Raw genomic sequence first — 16825 nt, forward strand, 5'->3', positions numbered from 1 at the left:
TGAAAGGGAAAAGTGAACTTAGACCTTGCAAGACTTCCACTGCACTCCGATGAGAGGGTAATTTACTCCAAGTTCATCTCCATGCTCTTATTGCCTTTTTACTCGTAATTGACAATTTTGGTGAGGCAATGGGGTTTATGGGCCAAAATTGATCCTATTTTGGTGTTTGATGCCAAAGGGGGAGAAAATAAGGCCAAAGCAAATGGATCAGCTACCACTTGTGAAATTTTTGAAAAAGAGTAGAGTAGAACTTTTGATTTGTCAAAATAACTCTTACTATCAAAATTTGATCTCTTGTGGGGAGAATGTTTGATTATGGGAAAAAGGGGGAGTTTTTGGCTCTTAATCATTTTTACTCTTGGATTATCTCTCCTTGTGTCTAAACATGTGTGTTCAACTTAGAGATACGAAAATGAATTTGATTTGCAAAAACAAACCAAGTGGTGGCGAAGAACGATCCAAATATGTCAAATCTTGTCAAAGACTATTTTTGTTCTCAATTGCATTGATATTGCACTTCCATTTGTTGTTTTTTGATGTGTTGGCATAAATCACCAAAAAGGGGGAGATTGAAAGGGAAATGTGCCCTTGGGCCATTTCTAGTATATTTTGGTGATTAAGTGCCCAACACATATTGAGTGAGTAATTATATGCCAAATGATGGATGAAGTGCAAATCGTCAAGAAGGTATGGTTCTAGACTTAGTACATTGGTTTTTATGTACTAATATATTTGTCTAAGTGCTAGAATCAGGAAAAGAAAAGGATTAGAAAAGAGTTGGCTGTGTACAGCCAACTGCTGCTCAGTCTGGGTGCACCGGACTGTTTGGTGGTGCACCGGACAGTGTCCGGTGCGCTAGGCCAGCTCCGGCGAACTGGCCACTCTCGGGAATTCTTCAGCGGCGTACGGCTATAATTCACCGGACTGTCCGGTGGTGCACCGCAATGTCCGGTGAGCCAACGGCCGCTAGCGCAACGGTCGGCCGCGCAATCCGCGCGCGACGCGTGGCCCCAGCCAACGGTCGGCTGGGGGCACCGGACTGTCCGGTGTGCACCGGACAGTGTCCGGTGCGCCAACGGCTACAATTCTGCAACGGTCGGCTGTGTCATTTTAGGAAGGAGATCCGCACCGGACAATGAACAGTGGATGTCTGGTGGTGCACCGGACTGTCCGGTGTGCCACCCGACAGAAGGCAAGAATTGCCTTCCAAGAATGCTTCCAACGGCTCCTAGCTGCCTTGGGGCTATAAAAGGGACCCCTAGGCGCATGAAGGAGATACCCAAGCATACTTTGAGCATTCTAAATCTTCTACACTCCGTCTCCGTGCACTTGATTGTCTTTCTTAGTGATTTGAGCTCTGTTCTAGTGGCGAACTTGTTGCGATTCATTCGAGCTCAAGTCTTGGCTGTGTGTGTGCGTATTGCTGCGGATTTGTGTGTGTTGCTTCCCTCCTTTACTCTAGTGCTTTCACTTTGATCCTTGTTGTAAGGGCGAGAGACTCCAAGTTGTGGAGATTCCTCGCAAATGGGAAAGAGTATAAGAAAGAAAACAATCGTGGTATTCAAGTGGATCATTGGATCACTTGAAAGGGGTTGAGTGCAACCCTTGTCCATTCGGACGCCACAACGTGGAGTAGGCAAGTGTTATACTTGGTCGAACCACGGGATAAATCATCGTGTCTCTTGTGCTTGTTTTCTTTGTGACCATTGTGTTTCACAAAAGCTTGGTCCTTAGCCACTTGATTCCATTGTGCTAACACTTAACCAAGTTTTGTGGCTATAAATTTAAGTTTCTACAGGATTACCTATTCACCCCCCTCTAGGTGCTCTCAAGAGCTCAACCAAGGTGCTCGCGTCATCAGGCGTAGCGGTAGATCGGACCTTGGCGAAGAGTACGCTTGGAGCACCTCTATCCCCTCCACGATGGAGGCCGAGTACTCGACGACCGTGACCGGGAAGCCGATTTGATATCGTTTTGGAGGTGAAGCGGGGGCGATTTCGAATGCTCCAAGGATTTCATGACTTTGGTTTGTGTTGTTCTGATTCGTTCTTGGCTGTTTTCGTTGTTCAAAGGATCTACACCCTCGCGACATGCTTGGTGGCCGGACTTTCCCTCACCTCTATCCCCTCCAGGACTTGGCGACTGTGGCCCGATTCGCCACCGGCGTGACCGGGGATGCCGCCGCCCTTGAGTGCCTCTAGATGTTGCTGCTACGGGCTGCAGCTCCCACTCTCTCAAAAAACACTGTTGCAGCAGCTGCAACGATAAACTTTTTAATCGCAAACGAGCACAAACACAAAATCACTATTTAGTTGGCCAATATATAGTTACTAGGCCAATCCCAGTCATTTCACTCTTTTTTACTCCTGAAGATATACTCTGTTTCAGATAGTGGAACTGCTTTTATTTGCATCGTCAACAACTGCAGAACCAATATTGACACCTTGGTACATTCTTTGAACCTTCAGACTTTGATATTTCTTGGAACTCCTTTATTTCAGCACATATGAAATGATGTGACAAATCCCTGCTCGTCTCATAACCATTGATATAGGCACTTGATGATATGGAAAATGGCAACGGACAAATCAAAGTTTCTGTGGAAGAAGTAACCAAGGCTCACACCTAGAAGATAAAGGTCTTTCATTCATCGTTATTGCTATTATCCTTCACGACTGTTGCCTAATGGAACGAAAGCTTGTTTGATTATCTTTGCATGTATATGGTAACTCCCACAAACTAGACTATGCTTTCTGAGATTAGTTTAATTTCACCCAATGCATTACCACACATGACGACTTGCTTGGCTTGATTACCGGTCGTCACCATCAAACTAAGAACTTCAACAAGAAATAGTTGGTTATCTTGTCTTCCTTCTGTTAGCATGTTCTTTGAAAGATTAAATAGCTGCAAAATGATATACAGATCTTCGAAAATCGTGTCCATGAAGTGGGGAGAGAGAGACAAATATTTGTTGATTCCTTCTGCAACCCTGAGCGCCTCAAGAATGGAGTCAGAGAGCTGACCTCCCGTGTGAAAGCTCTCCAGGACTAACCTGTTTCTGTCGGCTGGTAAGTACAAGACATGACATGTAGTTCTCAGTCCCTTCTAACCTTGCTTATTTTTCCTATCACATTGCTCTAAAACTCGCATGATTCCAACCATTGAAAAATGTCTCTGTGTGCCAGGTTTCACAGATCGTCATGCTTTTCTTGTGTAATGCAATGGGGAACAGACTTTTATGTCTCCATTTTGGCACACTTGTGGTTTATGTTACATTTCTGTCGGCGTTTCGAGACCGGGGGGTCCCTGGGCCGACGAGTGAAATGTCGCCGCGTGCCCCAGCCCAGATGGGTCGGCGCGAGGCCGAGCGCGAAGGGGGGAAGAAAGGCAGCTGGAGACGGGCGTGAGAGAGGTGGAAATCCCGTGGCCTTCGTGTTCGTCCCGCGCCCAGGTCGGGTGCGCTTGCAGTAGGGGGTTACAAGCGTCCACGCGGGAGGGGGAGCGAGCGGCCTCACGCGAGCGCCTGTCCCGTCCTCTTCCCCGCGCGGCCAACCCTCTGTAAGAGGGCCCTGGTCCTTCCTTTTATAGGCGTAAGGAGAGGATCCAGGTGTACAATGGGGGGTGTAGCAGAGTGTTACGTGTCTAGCGGAGGAGAGCTAGCGCCCTAAGTACATGCCGTCGTGGCAGCCGGAGAGGTTTTGGCACCCGGTTCGTGTGGTGTCGTGGCCGTCGGAGGAGCGCTGGAGCCTGGCGGAAGGACAGCTGTCGGGGCTGTCGAGTCCTTGCTGACGTCCTCTTGCTTCCGTAAGGGGGCTGAGAGCCGCCGTCGTCACAGAGCGTGCGGGGCGCCATCATTGCCTATCTGGCGGAGCGAGCCAGATGGGACGCCGGTCTTGTTCCCCGTAGCCTGAGTCAGCTTGGGGTAGGGTAATGATGGCGCCTCCTGTCGACGTGGTCGGTCCGCGCCCTAGGTTGGGCAATGTGGAGGCTCCTCCGAGGTCGAGGTCGAGTCTGTCTTCTGTGGTCGTGGTCGAGTCTGAGCCCCTGGGTCGGGCGAGGCGGAGACCGTCGGCTGGGGCTAGGGCTGAGTCCGAGCCCTGGGGTCGGGCGAAGCGGAGTTCGTCGTCTTCTGGGGCTGAGCCCAAGTCTGAGCCCTGGGTCGGGCGGAGCGGAGTTCGCCGTCTTCCGGGGCTGAGCCCGAGTCTGAGCCCTGGGTCGGGCGGAGCGGAGTTCGTCGTCTTCTGGGGCTGAGCCCAAGTCCGAGCCCTGGGTCGGGCGGAGCGGAGTTCGCTGTCTTCCGGGGCTGAGCCTGAGTCCGAGCCCTGGGTCGGGCGAAGCGGAGTTTCCTATGGTGCCTGAGGTCGGGCCTGACTGCCTGTCAGCCTCACTCTGTCGAGTGGCGCAGCAGTCGGAGCGGCGCAGGCGGCGCTGTCCTTCTGTCAGGCCGGTCAGTGGAGCGGCGAAGTGACTGCGGTCACTTCGGCTCTGTCGACTGGAGGACGCGTGTCAGGATAAAGGTGTTAGGCCACCTTTGCATTAAATGCTCCTGCGATCTGGTCGGTTGGCGCGGAGATTTGGTCAGGGTTGCTTCTTGGCGAAGACAGGGCCTCGGGCGAGCCGTAAGTATGTTCGTCGCTGGAGGGGGGCCTCGGGCGAGACGGAGATCCTCCGGGGTCGGCTGTCCTTGTCCGAGGCTAGGCTCGGGCGAGGCGTGATCGAGTCCCTTGAATGGACCGATCCCTGACTTAATTGCACCCATCAGGCCTTTGCACCTTTATGCTGATGGGAGTTACCAGCTGAGAATTAGGAGACTTGAGGGTACCCCTAATTATGGTCCCCGACAGTAGCCCCCGAGCCTCGAAGGGAGTGCTAGCACTCGCTTGGAGGCTTTCGTCGCACTTTTTTGCAAGGGGACCAGCCTTTCTCGGTTGCGTTTTGTTCCGGTGGGTGCGCGCGAGCGCACCCGCCGGGTGTAGCCCCCGAGGCCTCGGAGGAGTGGTTTGACTCCTCCGAGGTCTTAATGCCACACGTAATGCTTCGGTTGGTCTGGTCGTTCCCTCATGCGAGCTGGCCGTAGCCCGGGTGCACGGTCGGGTTCCAAGTTCTCGGGCTGGTATGTTGACGCTGTCAACGGTTTGGCCGGAGCCGGGTTTGCGAGAGCAGCCCCCGAGCCTCTGCACAGGGCGAGAGGACGATCAGGGACAGACTCGACTTTTTTACATACGCCCCTGCGTCGCCTTTCTGCAAGGAGGAGGGGGGAAAGCGCCATGTTGCCCTCGGTGGGCGCCGAACATGGTGTCTCCGGTGAGCTGCTGGCGGGTAATCCGAGCGGACGTCCGTGCCCCATTTGTTAGGGGTCGGCTAGAGGCCCAGAGGCGCGCCCAAAAGTACCTGCGGGTGATCTGCCGGACCCGGTCCCCTGTCGACGGGGTCCGAGGGCTCGATGCCTCCCTCTGATGGGATTCCGTTACAAGATCGTTCCCGCTGGTCTCGGAAATGTCCTAGGGTACCTCGGGAGCGTAGCCCGAGCCTTGGTTATGTATCGAACGTACCCATGGTCATCCCTCGCTCTGTGTCTGAGGCGGTTGTGAACCCTTCGAGGGCCAGCCTACGAACCCCTGATCAGTAGTGGGCGCGGAGCCCGAGTGGCCTGAGGCAGCCGTTGAACCCTTCCAAGGGGCCGGCCTTCGAACCTCTGACCAGTAGTGGGTGTGGAGCCCACGTGCTCTGAGGCGGCTGTTGAACCCCTTCGAGGGGCCAGCCTTCGAACCTCTGATCAGTAGGGAGGCTCGGAGCCTGTTTCCTTCACGGAGAAGGGTCCTTTTCGGGGTATCCCCCTTTCCCGGTCCCTGTTGTAAGAGAGAGAAAGAGGAAAAGGAAAAGGACACGAAATCGAATGACACGGCGTACCTTTTTCGACGCGGTCATTATGGCGAAGGCGAAGCGTCGCTCGCTTCCCCTGCCAGAGACGCCGCATGTCCCGCCGTGGAGTTAATGCGACGGGGCGAGTGGTTCGCGGGGCGGCCGTTGCGCGTGCGCGAGCCGTTCGAGGAACGGAACACGGGCGCGTCGTCTTCACGCCGTGAGAGAGGGCTCTCTCACTGCCCCAGGATGGGACGTAAGCTTGGCTGACGATGTGACCGCCGCTCCCGCCCGCCTGCCACCGCCATCACTGCCGGCCCGTTTTTGGCCGCATTGACCGTCGCGCCTGGCTGGCACTGCTGGGTTGTACGTAGGGTTGCCTCGAGTCGCGGTACTAGTTCTGCAGTCGAGGAGGCGTGGCAGTGGGGTGAGTGGCGGTGCAGTTGCTTGCACGTAGCGACCGGCGCGCCGGTTGCATGACGCGTGGGCGCGGGCTTCCATGCTGGGCGCGTTGGAAGTCGGAGAGGTGCGCCCACTTGGCGCGGTTGCATGCCGCCTGCATGGTTGCCCGCCCTTTCGCACGCTGGTCTGGGCAAAAGTGGAAAACTGCTTGTAACCGCTGGGCGGTTGCATGCACCACGCGCGGCAGTTTGGCTTCTTCTGCCCTGAGCCGGCTTGCATGACGTGTGGGACCCAGCCCCCGCGCCGTAGGGGGAGGACCTTGGAGCGTGTTGGAGAAGACTCAGCCCACGACGACTGGGGACACAAGTAGGGAGAGTCGCCTTTAAAAGGAGGGTGACCCCCTTGAAAGGCGACCATGTCTTCGCGCTCCCTTTTGCATCGTGTCTTTCCACCTTCCAAGCCCCCGGATGGGGGATGCCCGCAGTCCTTTCGCCTTGTCGTTGGAGGAACGCAACTCTGTGGGAGTCGGTACCTTTCAGCCATCGTTCGGCTTCAAGGATTTTCATCATGCAGCCCGACTGTACCCCTCCGCCGGTGGTCACCCAAGACGGTGACCTCCAGTTCGATGGCGGGGGAAAGCAAGCCGGGCTGCGGCCTCTGCCCCTCCCTCAGCCTCAAGGATTTTCATCACCAGTGCTGGGGAGGGGAGTGTGCCGAGTTGGGGTCGGCTCCTGCGTGGGCGGTGGCCCGCTCCTTCCCTCAGTGATCGGAGGGAAGGGTGTTCGCCGTCCGTGGCGCTGGCAGCTGCCGCGTGCCCGGCTCTCGGACGCGAGTGGCTTCGGAGCCGCTCCCGGCGCCGCCTTCCACCACGGCAGCTGGAAGAGGTTCCTCCGCCGACGAGATAGCCGGGGCCGCCTACGGACCGACTTCCAACTCTACGGCCTTCTGCCCGTCCTTGCCTCACGAGTTTGGGCACGGGCGGGGGCCTCCTGGCAGCAGCATCCGCCCTGAGGTCATCGCTGCTGCTGTTCGGCCCCCCGAAGCAGAAGTCGTCGTCGTCGCCACTGCTGGAGCGGGTGACGGCGTGCCGTTCGTCGGTCTTCTGTTGCTCCGCAGCTCCCCCCAGCGAGTGGGGTCGTTCGTACCTGCCGAGGTGGAACCGGAGTTCCGTTTGTAATGGCACTTTGCATGCCGGTGTTTTTGTTCATTGTGGCTGTCGAGGCCTGAACATGTATGTATTTTTGGCACGGAGCCGTGTTTTTTTCCTCATTTTCGAGCACTAGGACTCGCCTGTTGGTTGTCTGAACCGCTTCACCAAGCGTGAGTCGCCCCGTGCAAAGGTGACGAGTGAGGTATCCGTATCCCGGAGGCGTACGAGTCCCTCGGCTCGGTCGGCCTTGCTGCCCGAGGCTTCTCTTGCTTAGTTAAAGGAACCCCTCGGCCGCTCTTCGATGAGCCGAAGCCAGGGGTAGCGGTGTCAGCACGGACAGAGGCAGAGTTGGCTCGAAAAGAAAGGGTCGTTCGTTAGCGGGACCGACGCCGGAGTTGATCTGCCGAGGCCTCGGGCCAGGCTGATGTTTTCGGGGGACAGCTGGCCGAGGCCTCGGGGTGACCAGCCGAGCGGCCTGCTCGAGCCGGATTCTTGGAGGAGACCCGGGCGGCGATGGCCCGGACGTGATGATGAAGTCGTCCTTCAGAGTGGAGACCCTCAAACCGTGTCGCCATCGGAGGCTAAGTCGGACCTCGCCGAAGGTGTAGTTGACGCCGAGGGTGCTGCTCCTCCCTTCATCCGTCAAGATCCGAGCCTGCAGGATCGGATTATCTTGTAGCGTGTGTTTTCTGCGGCCGCCGAGGCCCAAACACACCCTCGCCGTGTTGTAAAGCTGCGTTTCTTTTCCTCTTGTTTCGAGTATCTGGACTTTTTCGTCGGTAACAGAATTGTCTGTGCGAGCGAGAGTTGCTTCTCACGGAAGGTGATGAGTGAGGTATCCGTATCCCGGAGGCGTAGGAATCCCTCGGCTCGGTCGGCCTTGCCGCTTACGCGCACTCTTACCCGTCCATAGGGTTCTGTCACCGACGCAGTCGAGAAGGCTCGAAGAATCGCTTCGGCAGAGGAGCTTTCGAACGTGAAGACTTGTTCGGTCCACGGAATCACTTATCCGAACGTGAGTTACTTATCGCAGAAGGTGATGAGTGAGGTATCCGTATCCCGGAGGCGTAGGAGTCCCTCGGCTCGGTCAGCCTTGGCTGCTTACGTGTACTCCGTCGTTTTCAGGATCCACTTTCGAAGTAGTCGAAAAGCACGAAAGGCATTCTGGCAGAAAGGATCTTTTTCGAGGAAAATTTCGACGCAGAGGGGGTTCCCCCCTTTTAGCCCCCGAGGGAGGGTCGGGCTTTGCCGAGGCAAGGCTGACCCTTCCTTGATGACTAAACTTTGCGTGGAAGCGTGGTATATGAACAACTTGAAAACATCTTAAGGGTAGAAGCGACGTAGCTGTTGGATGTTCCAAGCGTTGCTGTAGACCTCGCCTTGACTGTTGGCCAGCTTGTACGTTCCGGGCTTCAGAACTTTGGCGATGATGAACGGCCCTTCCCAGGGAGGCGTGAGCTTGTGCCGCCCTCGGGCGTCCTGTCGTAGCCGAAGCACCAGGTCGCCCACCTGGAGGTCTCGGGACCGGACCCCTCGAGCGTGGTAGCGTCGCAGGGACTGCTGGTACCGCGCCGAGTGTAGTAAGGCCTTGTCCCCGAGCCTCTTCCAGCTGGTCCAGCGAGTCTTCTCGATTAGCTTGGTTGCTTTGGTCAGCATAGGCCCTCGTCCTCGGGGAACCGTATTCTAAGTCTGTGGGCAAGATGGCCTCGGCCCCATAGACTAGAAAGAACGGCGTGAAGCTCGTGGCTCGGCTCGGCGTCGTCCTCAGACTCCAGACCACCGAGGGGAGTTCCTTCATCCATCGCTTGCCGAACTTGTTGAGGTCGTTGTAGATCCGAGGCTTGAGTCCTTGTAGAATCATGCCGTTGGCACGCTCTACTTGCCCATTCGTCATGGGGTGAGCCACGGCGGCCCAGTCCACCCGGATGTGGTGATCCTCGCAGAAGTCCAGGAACTTTCTGTCGGTGAACTGGGTGCCGTTGTCGGTGATGATGGAGTTCGGGACCCCGAAGCGATGGATGATGTTGGTGAAGAACGCCACCGCCTGCTCGGACCTGATGCTGTTTAGGGGGTCGGACCTCGATCCACTTGGAGAATTTGTCGATGGCGACCAACAGGTGCGTGTAGCCCCTGGGTGCCTTCTGCAAGGGGCCGACGAGGTCCAGACCCCACACAGCAAAAGGCCAGGTGATGGGTATGGTCTGCAGGGCCTGAGCAGGCAGGTGGGTCTGCCTTGCGTAGAACTGACACCCTTCGCAGGTGCGGACGATTCTAGTGGCGTCGGCCACCGTCGTCGGCCAGTAGAAACCTTGCTGGAAAGCATTTCTGACAAGGGATCGAGGTGCTGCGTGGTGGCCGCAAGCCCCCGAGTGTATCTCTCGTAGGAGTTCCTGACCTTCGGCGATGGAAATGCATCGCTGGAGGATGCCCGAGGGGCTGCGGTGGTAGAGCTCCTTCCCATCTCCCAGCAAGACGAACGACTTGGCGTGTCACGCCAACCACCGAGCCTCGGCTCGGTCGAGGGGTAGCTCTCCTCGGTGGAGATATTTCAGGTACGAGGTCTGCCAGTTTTGATTAGGCGTGACCCCGCTTCGCTCCTCCTCGACGCGCAGTGTCTCGCCCTCGGGGGCCGAGGGTACCTCGGGCTGAACCGAGGATGCCTCGGGCCGAGCCGAGGGTGTCTCGGACTGAGCCGAGGGTACCTCGGGCTAGGCCGAGGGTGTCTCGGGCTCGGGCGTGTCGTCGATCTTGACGGAGGGTTGATGCAGGTCTCGAGAGAAGACGTCCGGGGGAACCGTTGTTCGCCCCGAGGCTATTTTAGCTAGCTCGTCCGTAGTCTCATTGTAGCGCCGAGCGATGTGGTTGAGCTCGAGCCCGTAGAACTTGTCTTCCAGGCGCCGAACCTCATCACAGTAGGCCTCCATCTTCGGGTCGCGGCAGTGGGAGTTCTTCATGACTTGGTCGATGACGAGCTGCGAGTCACCGCGAGCGTCGAGGCGTCGGACCCCTAACTCGATGGCGATGCGCAACCCGTTGACCAGGGCCTCGTACTCAGCCACATTGTTGGACGCCGGGAAGTGGAGGCGTAGCACGTAGCGTAGATGCTTTCCGAGGGGCGAGATGAAGAGCAGGCCTGCGCCCGCTCCCGTCTTCATCAGTGACCCGTCGAAGAACATGGTCCAGAGTTCCGGCTGGATCGGATCTGTTGGGAGCTAGGTGTCGACCCATTCAGCCACGAAGTCCGCCAAGACCTGGGACTTGATGGCCTTCCGAGGGGCGAACGAGATTGTTTCGCCCATAATTTCCACCGCCCACTTTGCAATCCTACCCGAGGCCTCTCGGCACTGGATGATCTCCCCCAGGGGGAAGGATGACACCACAGTTACCGGATGAGACTCGAAGTAGTGTCGCAACTTCCGCCGTGTCACGATCAGCGCGTACAGCAGCTTCTGAACTTGTGGGTAGCGGATCTTGGTTTCGGACAGTACCTCGCTGATGAAGTAGACTGGCCTCTGAACGGGCAATGCATGCCCCTCTGTAAATGCAATCAACCCTAATTGAAGGTTTTGGTGATTAATGACAAAACAAACTAAGATTCTAACAAGTTTGCTCCTAGCATGTACACAGAAATTCTACAGACATGAGAAGCACAGATCTTACGAGCATAAAAGTATAAAGCACAGCGGATTTAAAAGTCCACATCAAATGCCGTGCTCCAAGTGCTAAGAAACAACAGCTGTGCTAAATTTATAATTCTTGAGTCATAGGAATCACCGTGCAATTAAGAGGGATCCGCGACCGTTAAGTAAGTTGTGCAATGAGCCAAGTTCAAAATCTTTTGAAAACATCTTGGAGATCATTTTCCCAGATCATGAATGCCCTTGAGAAAAACAAATTTTACTTCCCACAAAGACTCCCCTTTTGTTCTCTTCAAAATACTCAAAATTTGGTTTCAGCCCCCAAAACCGGTTCAACCGGTCCTGAAACCGGTTCAACCGGTTTCGGTACTGTTCACCTGCCACCTCTGCTCTGACCTGTCTGACAGTCAGAGCTGTCAGAAAAGTCGCAACAGATATTTTTCAGAAACCGGTTGAGCCGAATTTTTTCCCTACTCAGCCGGTTTTGAAACCGGTCGAGTCTCCGGCTGAGTAGCTCAGTGGACCGGGATCCCCTGGTTTTGAAATCGGTTCAACCGGTCTGAAAACCGGTTCAACCGGTTTTTGCTCCTTTTCTCCCAACGGCTGCCAGCTTTTGGGGGATCCTTTATATACCCCCTCACACTCTCTCTCTCTCTCATTTACTCGTGCCTCTCCCACGAATTCTTGGCTGACCAACCTTCAAACAAGCGCATTCATTTCACCTTTCACACCCGCAATCGCATCTCCTTCAATCATTTGAAGGACCCTTGGTGTGAGGTGAACTCGATCGAACTCGCTGTCAATTTCATCTCGATTCTCCCATTCTCTTTGTTCTTGAGCTCGTTGCAAACTTAACCGTGTGCGGATTTGTTACTCTTGGAACCTCGTGTTCCTTGACAGTTAGAGGTTGCTTGGGAGTCTCCAAATTTATGGACGACCCCAAGAAGTTTGTATCACCCGCTCTTTGAGCTGATTTGAGAAGTGATTGTCTTGACCTTTGTGGTCGGCTTGTGGAGGATTAGGGTTGGAAAAGACCCGGCCCTTTGTGGGTTCCTCAACGAGGAGTAGGACACCTTTGTGGTGGTTGCCGAACCTCGGGTTATATCGCGTGTTCTTGTGTGTTCTTATCAAGCGCTTTATATTCGGTGGTTGGTTCATATTATTCATTCGAGTAGTTTTTGTGTAGGGCAAGTCTTTAGCTATATTCTTCACTACTTCGTATTTGTTCAACATATTATCTAATTTAAGTTGAGCAGGTTCAAACTTGTTCAGTTGTAATTAAAATCGACTGAACCGGTTTGCACCAGTGCAACTTTAATTTAACCTATCTCGAAGTTTTAGTGAAAATTTTCAGGTGTAGCCTATTCACCCCCTCTAGGCTACTTTCAATTGGTATCAAAGCTACGTGCCTCGTTTTACGCTTAACCGCGTGAGGAAACGATCATGTCTACACAACGGGACCATGTGGATCCTCTCCTCGAGGAAATCCCCGTCACATCTTTCGGTGAGGAAGTGGACCCCAAGGTCCTCGACCTCGCTATGAAGATTGCCGAGAGAATGTTCCTCAAAATGAAAGAGGAAGATGCTAAGAAAAAGGCCGAAGAAGAAGAATCAAGGAGAAAGGCCGAAGAAGATAAAGGTAAGGGAACATTTGATTATAATGACGATCTAGTGGATCTTTTGGTGTCTAAGGTATCGAGCAAGGTAAGTCTCAACACCGAAGGATCATCTACCAAAAGCAAAGGTAATGAATTTAGCAAAGTTCAATTCGATTACTCTAGAAATTATATTCCCAACTTCTCTTCTGCCCCACTTGGAAAGTTACCAACTCTTAGTGAGTTGAACTATAATGAGTGGGCCGACAAGATGAAGTCGCATTTAATCGGTGTGCATCCTAGTCTTTGGGAGATTGTTAATGTAGGTATGTATAAGCCCGCCCAAGGAGAAGAGATGACTCCGGAAATGATGCAAGAGGTTCACCGAAATGCTCAAGCAGTGAGCATAATTAAAGGAAGTCTTTGTCCGGAAGAATACCGGAAAGTTCAAGGAAGAGAAGATGCCCGTGACATTTGGAATATCCTTAAAATGTCACATGAAGGAGATCCCAAAGCTAAAAGACATAGAGTTGAAGCTTTGGAAAGTGAGCTTGCAAGATATGATTGGACAAAGGGTGAGTCGCTTCAATCACTCTTTGATCGGTTGATGGTGTTGGTCAACAAAATAAGAGTTCTTGGGAGTGAAGATTGGAGTGACTCCAAGGTCACAAGATTGTTCATGAGAGCTTATAAAGAGAAGGATAAGAGTCTTGCAAGGATGATAAGGGATCGTGATGACTATGAGGATATGACGCCTCATCAATTATTTGCAAAAATTCAACAACACGAGTCCGAAGAAGCCCCCATCAAGACAAGAGACTCTCATGCCTTGATCACAAATGAACAAGACAACCCCAAGAAGAACAAAGACCACAAAGCAAAGAAAGTGGTCGAGACCTCAAGTGATGAAGATAGCTCAAGTGATGAAGACACAGCTATGTTCATCAAAACATTCAAGAAATTTGTAAGGAAGAATGACAAGTTCCAAAGGAAAGGAAAGAAGAGGGCATGCTATGAATGTGGCCAAACCGGTCATTTCATAGCGGATTGTCCTAACAAGAAGGAACAAGAAGCCAAGAAGGAATACAAGAAGGACAAGTTTAAAAAGGGAGGCAAGACCAAGGGATACTTCAAGAAGAAGAAGTATGGTCAAGCCCATATTGGTGAAGAATGGAACTCCGATGAAGAGAGTTCTAGTTCCGAGGAATAGGAAGTGGTGGCAAATGTGGCCATCCAATCTACATCAAGCGCGCAACTCTTCACCAACCTACAAGACGACTCCTACACTCCAACTTGCCTCATGGCAAAGGGAGATAAGGTAACCTTATTTAGTAATGATTTTTCAAATGATGATGATGATGATCAAATTGCCATGAAAAATAAAATGATTAAAGAATTTGGCTTGAATGGATACAATGTTATCACCAAATTAATGGAAAAGCTAGATAAAAGAAAAGCAACTCTTGATGCTCAAGAAGACTTGCTTATCCTTGAAAAGGAAAGAAACCTAGAGCTTCAAGAGTTGATTCATAATAAAGATGAAATGCTAGATGTCTTGACTAAGGAAGTCTCTTTAGTCAAGATAACTATAGAGAATAAAGATAAAGAAGTAATTAACATGAAAACCTCTATAGCTAATCTTGCAAATGAAAAGAATGCACTTGAATCAAGCATGTTAAGCTTGAGTGTTCAAAATCAAGAACTTCAAGTGCAACTTGAAATTTGCAAGAACATCAATGCCTCATCTTTAGTATTTGAATCTAAGTCTAGCTCAAATGATAATTCTTGCAAACATTGTGCCAAATATCATGCTTCTTGTTGTCTAACTAACCATGCAAGGAAGAATAGCCCATAGGTGAAGGTCAAAGAAATTTTGAAAAGATGCTCTAGCAATGATGGGTTAAAGAAAGTTGAACCCAAGTACAAGTCCCTTAAGCCCAACAATGGAAGAAGGGGGCTTGGGTTCAACTCATCCAAGGAAAACCCTAGCACAGTGCATAAGGGGTGGAGATCCCCCAAGTTCATAGAGGGAACCACCCTATATGATGCCTTGGGGAGGATCCACTCCTCAAATGACAAGTCACCTCAGGTAAAGGTTAACTTGAGTTCCACAAAGAGTAAGATGAAGGAAGTGGGATCCTCAAATGGACAAAAATCTAATGCTCCCATTTCCCACTCATATCTTTGTGATTATATGTTGACTTGGGATTTAGGGAAATTGGTTGTGAAATATGTGGGTGTCTACACTAAACGAAAAGTCATGAAAAGAAGTGTGTGGGTACCCAAGGCTATAACTAACACTGTAGGACCCAATTCAATTTGGGTACCTAAAAGCATAGCCTAAACTTGTTTTGCAGGTCTACTCCTCTGGTGGGTCAAGTTGGGTGCTTGACAGTGGATGTACAAATCACATGACTGGGGAGAAAGACATGTTTCATTCATTGCATCTAACTCAAGAAGCACAAGAAATTGTGTTTGGAGATAGTGGCAAAAGTAAGGTGATTGGTATTGGTAAAATTCCTATCTCTAACCAACAATCACTTTCAAATGTTTTATTGGTAGATTCTTTAAGCTATAACTTGTTGTCCGTTTCACAACTTTGTGGAATGGGTTATAATTGTTTATTTTCTGATGTGGATGTGAAGATCCTTAGAAGGGAGGACTCCTCAGTTGCCTTTACCGGTCGCTTGAAGGGCAAGCTTTATCTTGTTGATTTCACAACAAGTAAAGTGACGCCTGAGACTTGTTTAGTGGCAAAGTCCGACAAGGGTTGGCTATGGCATCGCCGGCTAGCCCATGTCGGTATGAGGAATTTGGCCAAACTTCAAAAGGATAATCACATCATTGGACTAACAAATGTTGTATTTGAGAAAGATAGGGTTTGTGGCGCATGCCAAGCAGGAAAGCAACATGGAGTCCCACATCAATCAAAGAATGTGGTCACAACAAAGAGGCTATTGGAGCTTCTTCACATGGACCTCTTCGGACCTATGGCCTACATTAGCATTGGTGGTAGTAAGTATGGTTTAGTCATTGTTGATGATTTTTCTCGATTCACCTGGGTTTTCTTTTTGAGTGATAAAGGTGAAACTCAAGAAATATTGAAGAAATTCATGAGGAGAGCTCAAAATGAATTTGAGCTCAAAATCAAGAAAGTGAGAAGTGATAATGGGACGGAATTCAAGAACAGGTGTCGAAGAATTCTTAGGAGAAGAGGGAATCAAACATGAGTTCTCGGTGCCTTACACTCCACAACAAAATGGTGTTGTGGAAAGAAAGAACCGAACTCTAATTGAAGCTGCAAGAACCATGTTGGATGAGTACAAGACGCCTGACAACTTTTGGGCAGAGGCGGTCAACACCGCCTGTCATGCAATCAATCGTCTCTATCTTCATAAGATCTACAAAAAGACTGCTTATGAGCTTCTCACTGGTAACAAACCTAAAGTTGATTATTTTAGAGTATTTGGTTGTAAATGTTTTATTCTTAACAAGAAAGTCAAGAGCTCAAAGTTTGCTCCTAGAGTGGACGAGGGCTTCTTGCTTGGTTATGCATCAAATGCGCATGGATATCGTGTTTTCAACAATACCACCGGTCTTGTTGAAATAGCGATAGACGTGACATTTGATGAGTCTAATGGCTCGCAAGGGCATGTTTCTAATGACACTGCAGGAAATGAAGAACTACCTTGTGAGGCCATAAAGAAACTTGCAATAGGTGAGGTGAGACCTCAAGAAAGGGATGATGAGGAAGGAACCTTATGGATGACCAATGAGGTTGTTGATGTGGGTGCAAGGGTGGTGAGTGACAAAGTCTCCACCCAAGCAAACCCATCAACCTCAAGTCATCCAAGTCATGAAGAAAATCATCAAAGGATGCCAACAGTGGTAGAAGATGAACAAGAAAGTATTGATGGTGAAGTGCCTCTTGATCAAGTGAATGATGAGGAGGAGCAAATACAAAGACATCCATCAGTGCCTCATCCTAGAGTCCATCAAACAATTCAAAGGGATCATCCGGTGGACAACATCCTGGGTAGCATCAGGAGAGGGGTAACAACTCGATCTCGTTTAGCTAATTTTTGTGAATTTTACTCGTTTGTTTCCTCTCTTGAGCCACTTAAGGTTGAAGAAGCATTGGGTGATCCGGATTGGATAATTGCCATGCAAGAGGA

This window comes from Zea mays, chromosome 8, assembly GCF_902167145.1.
Source record: "Zea mays cultivar B73 chromosome 8, Zm-B73-REFERENCE-NAM-5.0, whole genome shotgun sequence".
Taxonomy (NCBI): domain Eukaryota; kingdom Viridiplantae; phylum Streptophyta; class Magnoliopsida; order Poales; family Poaceae; genus Zea; species Zea mays.